This window comes from Triticum aestivum, chromosome 3B (assembly GCF_018294505.1).
Source record: "Triticum aestivum cultivar Chinese Spring chromosome 3B, IWGSC CS RefSeq v2.1, whole genome shotgun sequence".
In the NCBI taxonomy this organism is placed as follows: Eukaryota; Viridiplantae; Streptophyta; class Magnoliopsida; order Poales; family Poaceae; genus Triticum; species Triticum aestivum.
Genome location: NC_057801.1, coordinates 122062135 through 122070161, shown reverse-complemented (window position 1 = coordinate 122070161; position 8027 = coordinate 122062135).

The window sequence follows — 8027 nt, the reverse complement described above, 5'->3', positions numbered from 1 at the left end:
GCGGTTGATGCATTTTAATTCGGATCTGGTGTCAAGTTATCTACAACCGGACATTAACAAATTCCCATCTGCCACATAACCGTGGGCATGGCTTTCGAAAGTTTATTCCCTGCAGGAGTGTCCCAACTTAGCCCATGATAAGCTCTCGCGATCAACGAAGGATATACCTTCTCCCAGGAAGAACCGATCAGACTCGGAATCCCGATTTACAAGACATTTTGACAATGGTAAAACAAGACCAGCAAAGCCGCCCGATGTGCCGACAAATCCCGATAGGAGCTGCACATATCTCGTTCTCAGGGCACACCGGATGAACACTACGTACAACTAAAACCAGACTTCAAGTTTCCCCGAGGTGGCGCTACAAGTGGCTCTAGTTCAGACCAACACTCGAAGGAGCACTGGCCCGGGGGGGGGGGGCTAAAATAAAGATGACCCTCGGGCTCCGGAAACCCAAGGGAAAAACGGCTAGGTGAGGCAAATGGTAAAACCAAGGTTGGGCCTTGCTGGAGGAGTTTTATTCAAAGCGAACTGTCAAGGGGGTCCCATAAATCACCCAACCATGCAAGGAACGCAAAATCCGGGAACATAACACCGGTATGACGGAAACTAGGGCAGCAAGAGTGGAACAAAACACCAGGCATAAGGCTGAGTCTTCCACCCTTTACCAAGTATATAGATGCATTAATTAAAATAAGAGATATTGTGATATCCCAACATAACCCTGTCCACCATGGCGCAATCTTCAACTTCACCTGCAACTAACAATGCTATAAGAGGGGCTGAGCAAAGCGGTAACATAGCCAAGCAACGGTTTGCTAGGAAGGGTGAAAATGTTAGAGGCTGACATGGCAATTTGGGAGGCTGGAAGAGCAAAAGATAGGTAGTGCAGCGAAGCGATAGAACGAAGCAACTAGCATAGCAATGATAGTAGTGAGATCCAGGGTAGCGGTCATCTTGCCTGAAATCCCACAAGGAAGAAGAACGAGTCCATGACGAAGATGAAGCCACAAAGACGAACCAAGCGTAGACGAACGAATCCTCACGATCGCAACGAAACGGGAACTATCGAGAAGAAGCACACAACATGGTAAACACACCACACATGAACATGACATGATGCACAACAAGCATGATGCATGACAAAGTTACATGAAGCTACTCATGGCAAGAGATGATGCATACAAGAGCAACACATCAAGGCATGTTTAAATGAGGGCGGGAACAACATATAACAATTCCGGTAAGTCCTCATATGCAAATTTCGAAATTGGTCCAGATCTGAATAAACATTATGTTCAAGTTGTTAAACAGCAAGTTAATATGCACCAACAGGATCTACACGAAAATCTAGTCAAGTTTCATATAAAGTTCAACTAGTTCGGAGCTACGACCTAGAAGATATGAGCAAAACAAGTTAAACATGGCGTTGATGCAAAATGCATATAAACCTCAAGCAAACACCTCAAAACAAGGATGCAACATGATAATATGAAACTACATGTAAAATCAAGCAATTTTCATATAAAGCACACTCAAAACGGAGCAACGGTTCAACACATACACTCTATACAAGTTTAAAGGAAAAGTTGTCCAAAACAGCAACTAGGCATCTAGCAAGCATCAAAACAACATGCTACAACACTCCAACATGAGAACAAAAGGCATGTACATGATGTACAGGTAAAGCATGACAAAACATGAACACTGAGATATCTCCAGAAATCACTAGAACATGCTCAAAAAGACATGGCAAGATTGCAAATAATAACACTTTCAGGCTTAGCAGAAATAACATCAGGTTCCAATGTTTAGAGCTATCAAACAACATGCTACAATAACTTATCATGACAAACAAAGGCATGGCATGATACTACTGAATGCATAGAACAAAAGTCCTTTACTGGCCATGAGCCAAAAATGATCAGAAGATATGATGGCACCCATGTAAACATGGCAAATGATATGACAGATTCATACATGGCAGGAACAACAATAATTAGGCATGTTAGTGAGTTTGTACCACTCACCACAGAGCAATACATGGCATGACAAGGTGACCAACAGTAAGAATACCCATTTATGAAGATAAGCATGGAAAGAACAATTTCATAGGGTGCATGGATCACTAGCAAAGCACATGGCAAAACTGAACTTAATGTTAACAGGCTAACAGCAACATTATTTAGCAACTTGAGAGCAAGATTACAACAAGCTACAACAGGCTATAGATGCAACCAGGGGCATGGATGGATAGAGCATGACATGTACGACAAAAAATCCTTAGTGAACATCTCCATATTATGCATAGAATGACTTGTAGCAGCAGGTTTACATAGCATCATGATATAACAGATTCAGCCTTGCAAAACAACAACAGCAAGTACCCTACTTAACGAGTTTGATGCACTCACTACAAAACCCACAAAACTACATGGATGACACTCCTGTAAAGATGGCATGATGTAGTTCAAAACACATGTAGAGCTCATGCTCATAGGATGCACACATCAAATGCAACAAAAATGACAAATCATCAAGTTCTGTTAACAGACAGAAGACAACATCATATAGCACTCTTGCAATGATGATTCGGGCATCAATATGAACTCAAACAAGCATGGCACAATGGAACAAAATGTAGAGCATCTCATGATGAACAATTTGACATATCATGCGCATGAAATGGAGCAATATGCAAAGAGTTATGGCATGATGAATAATGCACCAGAATGTAAAATAATTCGGGACTTGGAAGAAAACTTGGTCAACCTCAGATCTGCACGGATATCGAGGTGAGACGGATCTCGCCGAAGAACACGCCGGAGAGGAGGGAGATGGCCGGGGACGGGCGGGTCCGGGCCGGATCTGACCGGATCTGGCCGGATCCCGGCGAGGGACGGCGCGGGGACGCAGAGGAGGCCGGAGGGAGGGGCGCGGTCGCCGGAGGCGTGACGCCATGGGAGGAGCTCGGGCTGAGGCGGGGCGGAGCGGCTCTGGCCGGCGAGGCGGCAGAGGGGCGCCGACGCGGGGCGAGGTGGGAGCTCGGCCGGCGGGGTCGGCGACTCCCGAGGCGGCGGGGAGCGAGGTCCGGCGGAGGAGACGGGGCCCGGGCCGACCGGCGGCGGGGTCGAGGCGAGGAGGCGCGCCGGGGGGGGGCGGCTCAGGGCGGCGGGGTTCCGGCGAGGCGGCAGCGGGAGGCGAGCCGCGGGGCGCGGGGCGGACGGGCGGCCGCGCGGTCCTGGGCGTGCTGCGCCTGGGCCCGGCGGGCCGCGACGGCGGGGACGACGCTGGAGGCCACGCGGTAGGCCTGGATTGGGCGCGGGGTAGGACGGACTTGTCCGACCGTCGGTGGGAATTTTGTCCGGCGTCGGGGAGAGGAAGAAGACTAGGGTTTGGACCCGAATTTGGACGGGGGAAGACATATTTATAGATAGAGGGAGCTAGGAGAGTCCAAATGAGGTGCGGTTTTCGCCCACACGATCGTGATCGAACGGCCGAGAGCATGGAGGGGGTTAGGATGGGTTTTGGGCCACTTTGGAGGGGTGTTGGGCTGCAACTCAAAGATGGCTTTTACGGTTACTCGGTTAACCATTGGAGTATCAAACAGACTCCAAATGTCACGAAACTTGACAGGCGGTCTACCGGTGGTGTACCAAGGCCGCTTGGCAAGACTCGGTCCATTCTGAGAATGTTTAACAACCGCTCATGAAAAGAGACAAGAAGGGGACGCCGGATGACATAGGAATGCCGGATTGCAAAACGGACAACGGGGAAAATGCTCGGATGCATGAGACAAACATGTATGCAAAATGAGATGCACATGATGACATGGAAAAATGCAACACGCAAGCAAATGACATGGCAACGACGACGAATAACTGGCAGACACCTGGCGCATAGAATCCGGGGTGTTACAACACTCCTCCACTAACAAGAGATCTCGTCCCGAGATCTTAGAAACGAGACGGAAGAGAAAAGGGATGGGGTGAAACAAGAACTCAAGAGAAGAAGCACAAAATCGAGAGCACTCGAGAAGAAGAGATGAACGATGAGAATGACGAGAATCGAAAACTCATGGAATCAGATAGGCTATGAAACCACTCCGGTTAGCATGAGATAAGAAACGAATTAGACTGAAACGATTTAGGCAGCCCACCGACTGAAACATGGAGGAATAGAACACGAGCGTAGAGAGGATGGAATGATACTTGATGAAGACATGACACAAAACTCCGGAAAGAATTGAAAGAGTTGAATGAAAAGAACGGAGAAGAAAATGACAACTTGTGCCACGAATGAAATAGAAAGCATCTTTAGACGGAAGGTTGAAACGGAGTTGTTGAGAAAATCAACACTGAAAAGAATAAGCTTGTCGTGGACTTATCGATAACATCTCAAAATCATAAGGTGATAACCGGCCACAAACGAAAATGATTGGATAGCTTAGAAGAACGAAGAAATGCAAAACTCCACTTCAAAGAACACGTAGAATTATTTGCACCTCGAGATGCGAGAAGAAAAGATACTTGAACTCCTCCAGCAAGAATCTTGATGAAAACTTGAAGAATGAATTAAATCATGAAGACCCACCATGAAGAACTCCGGTGACAAAAGGATGACGAGATAGAATGAAGGATGAAAGAATAAGATGAGCCATGCGGTGATTTAGATGGAGGTTCCGACGAAATGACCGAGGAAATTTGAACTCCGGAAAAGAAAAGATGAAAACACTTGGAACTAGAATTTATTCGACAAGAACAAACTCCGAAGGAAGGGGTTACTTACTTTGAGGAAATAAGAATAAGATTTATTATATGCTTATCCTTCATTAAATTAAATTGATGACAAGCAATGGATTTTGCATACTACTTATTCTTCTTGAAAAAGGATTGAGAAGTGACATATCTCAAACTTGAGAAGGTCTTCATGAACCACCTATAGGATTGAAAAGAACAAAAGGATTTATATGATGACAAAGGAAAAAGAATCTGAATGAACCACCGTAAGAATTCGAGAATTGAATGACGAAAAAGAATGAATCACCGGGAAGAATTAGAAGAACAAATAAGCTAGAGGGAATTTAGATGCAAAAGAACAAGGAGATCATGAGCTGATTAAAGAACACTTGAACGAAGCACCGGGATAATTCGATAACGATAGCTGAAATGTGAGGACAAAGAATTCTTCTGGAATGATAGCCTCCGGTGAAAAGAAATGGAAAACAACTCCTGACATAGTCTGGATGGTTAAGAAAAGAATATCTGACAAATGGAATAATTTAAAAGGATAATATGAAGATAGAACCACGAAACTTCGAGAGAACAGACAAGATTTAGAGGAAAAACTCTTCTTCAATCTTCAACTGACGACGAGAAACACTACCAAAATTACTGAGATACTCCGGGAGAATGAAAAGCGAAGAGGTTGAGCCAACAATGAAAAGAATTTGAAAACGATCTTGGAGAAAGCATGTGACTGATGGAATCCATTCTTACGTCACACTTTGAAAAGAAAATTGGGAATAGCTCCGGGAGAATTAGAAGAGTCAGGTAAGATCCTGGGAAAAGACCTGTGGGTTAGGGCCCACTGAAGAGAAAAAAATGGTTGGAAAGGGATGATGAAAAGATAGATGATGCACCGGAACAATTGAAATATTTGAATGAGGTGACAACCTCAAATTAATTGGAACACAGACGAATCTCCTAAGATGTATTCCGAACTCCGGAATGATTGAATGGCGAGAGGCGAACGAGCAAGGAGAAAACATTTGAGCTGAGGAAAGAATATAATCACTACCGAAAAATGGAATTGAATCCATCGGAGAAGAAAAGAGATGAGGAATGTCGAATGAAATGAGAATTCACCGGTTGAAACAATTGACGAAAGGCTGACGAGGCTCCATACGAATGAAATTGATGGTCGAGAGAGACTTAGACTCTGGGAAGAAAAGGGTGGGAGGGTGGGAAGACAAAGTCAACTTGGAAGGGGGAACCGACGAATATCTTGAAGAGAAACACCGGTTGAAAGAAGGCAAAGGCTTCACACGAGTAGGATGGATACTCGATTACGGACTCCGACTCCGAGATGAAAAAGGGGTGGGCGGGTGGGAAAAGAAAACAACTAAGGACAGAAGGACAACTTTGGATGGGTAAAACAACGTCGATTGAGAAAGAATTGACGACTGATCTTGCAAAAGATGACGAGGATCGAAACCACTCGAAGGGAGATTCGCCGGACTGAAGAGGGGATGGACAACGAACGAAAAGTAACCGCGTGATCCTAAAGAAAATTTGAAGGGGAAGAGGAGTAGTTCAAAACACCTACGTCAAGATTCCTCACCAGAGCGACGAATTGACTGAGGAGTAAAAAGAATTTCTACTCTCCGATATAACTAGACTCCAAAAAAGTTTTCTTCTAGACTCGACAACGGCCAAACTACAGATCAACCAAGGGGGCTCCTAAGGTCGGTCGAGGCTCTGATACCAACTTGTCATGCCCAATATGCGATACTATCCTAAAGAGACTCGAAGGTCCCACCAAGGATAGAACCGCATATTGAAACGCTTTTGCAAGGTGGATATCATTACATAAACATTACATAATAGATGGGGATACATACAAAAGGCATACAATGCCACACGAATACAACAACATCTTACATAAGAGCACCACCCGACTACGGATGAAACACAAACAGAAACTCAAACAACATCCACCCTGCTAGCCTAGGCTGCCGACCTGGAACCTATCCCCTGATCGAAGAAGAAGCAGAAGAAGAACTCCAAAACAAGCACACATCACTCTCGCGTCATGATCATCGCATAACCTGTACCTGCAACTGTTGTTGTAGTAATCTGTGAGCCACGAGGACACAGCAATCCCATTACCATGGGTATCAAGACTAGCAAAGCTTAAAGGGAAAGGAAGGGGTAAAGTGGTGAGGCTGCAGCAGCGACTAAGCATATATGGTGGCTAACATACGCAAATAAGAGCGAGAAGAGAGCAAACGGAATGGTCGTGAAGCTAGCAATGATCAAGAAGTGATCCTGAACTCCTACATACGTCAAACATAACCCAAAACCGTGTTCACTTCCCGGACTCCGCTGAAAAGAGACCATCAAGGCTACACACGCGGTTGATGCATTTTAATTCGGATCTGGTGTCAAGTTATCTAAAAATGGACATTAACAAATTCCCATCTGCCACATAACCACGGGCACAGCTTTCGAAAGTTTATACCCTGCAGGGGTGTCCCAACTTAGCCCATGATAAGCTCTCGCGATCAACGAAGGATATACCTTCTCCCAGGAAGACCCGATCAGACTCGGAATCCTGGTTTACAAGACATTTCGAGAATGATAAAACAAGACCAGCAAAGCCGCCCGATGTTCCGACAAATCCCGATAGGAGCTGCACATATCTCGTTCTCAGGGCACACCGGATGAACACTATGTACAACTAAAACCAGACCTCAAGTTTCCCCGAGGTGGCGCTGCAAGTGGCTCTAGTTCGGACCAACACTCGAAGGAGCACTGGACCAGGGGGGGCTAAAATAAAGAAGACCCTCGGGCTCCGGAAACCCAAGGGAAAAAGGGCTAGGTGAGGCAAATGGTAAAACCAAGGTTGGGCCTTGCTGGAGGAGTTTTATTCAAAGCGAACTGTCAAGGGGGTCCCATAAATCACCCAACCGCGTAAGGAACGCAAAATCCGGGAACATAACACCGGTATGACGGAAACTAGGGCGGCAAGAGTGGAACAAAACACCAGGCATAAGGCCGAGTCTTCCACCCTTTACCACGTATATAGATGCATTAATTAAAATAAGAGATATTGTGATATCCCAACATAACCCTATCCACCATGGCGCAATCTTCAACTTCACCTGCAACTAACAATGCTATAAGAGGGGCTGAGCAAAGCGGTAACATAGCCAAGCAACAGTTTGCTAGGAAGGGTGAAAATGTTAGAGGCTGACATGGCAATTTGGGAGGCTTGAAGAGCAAAAGATAGGTAGCGCAGCGAAG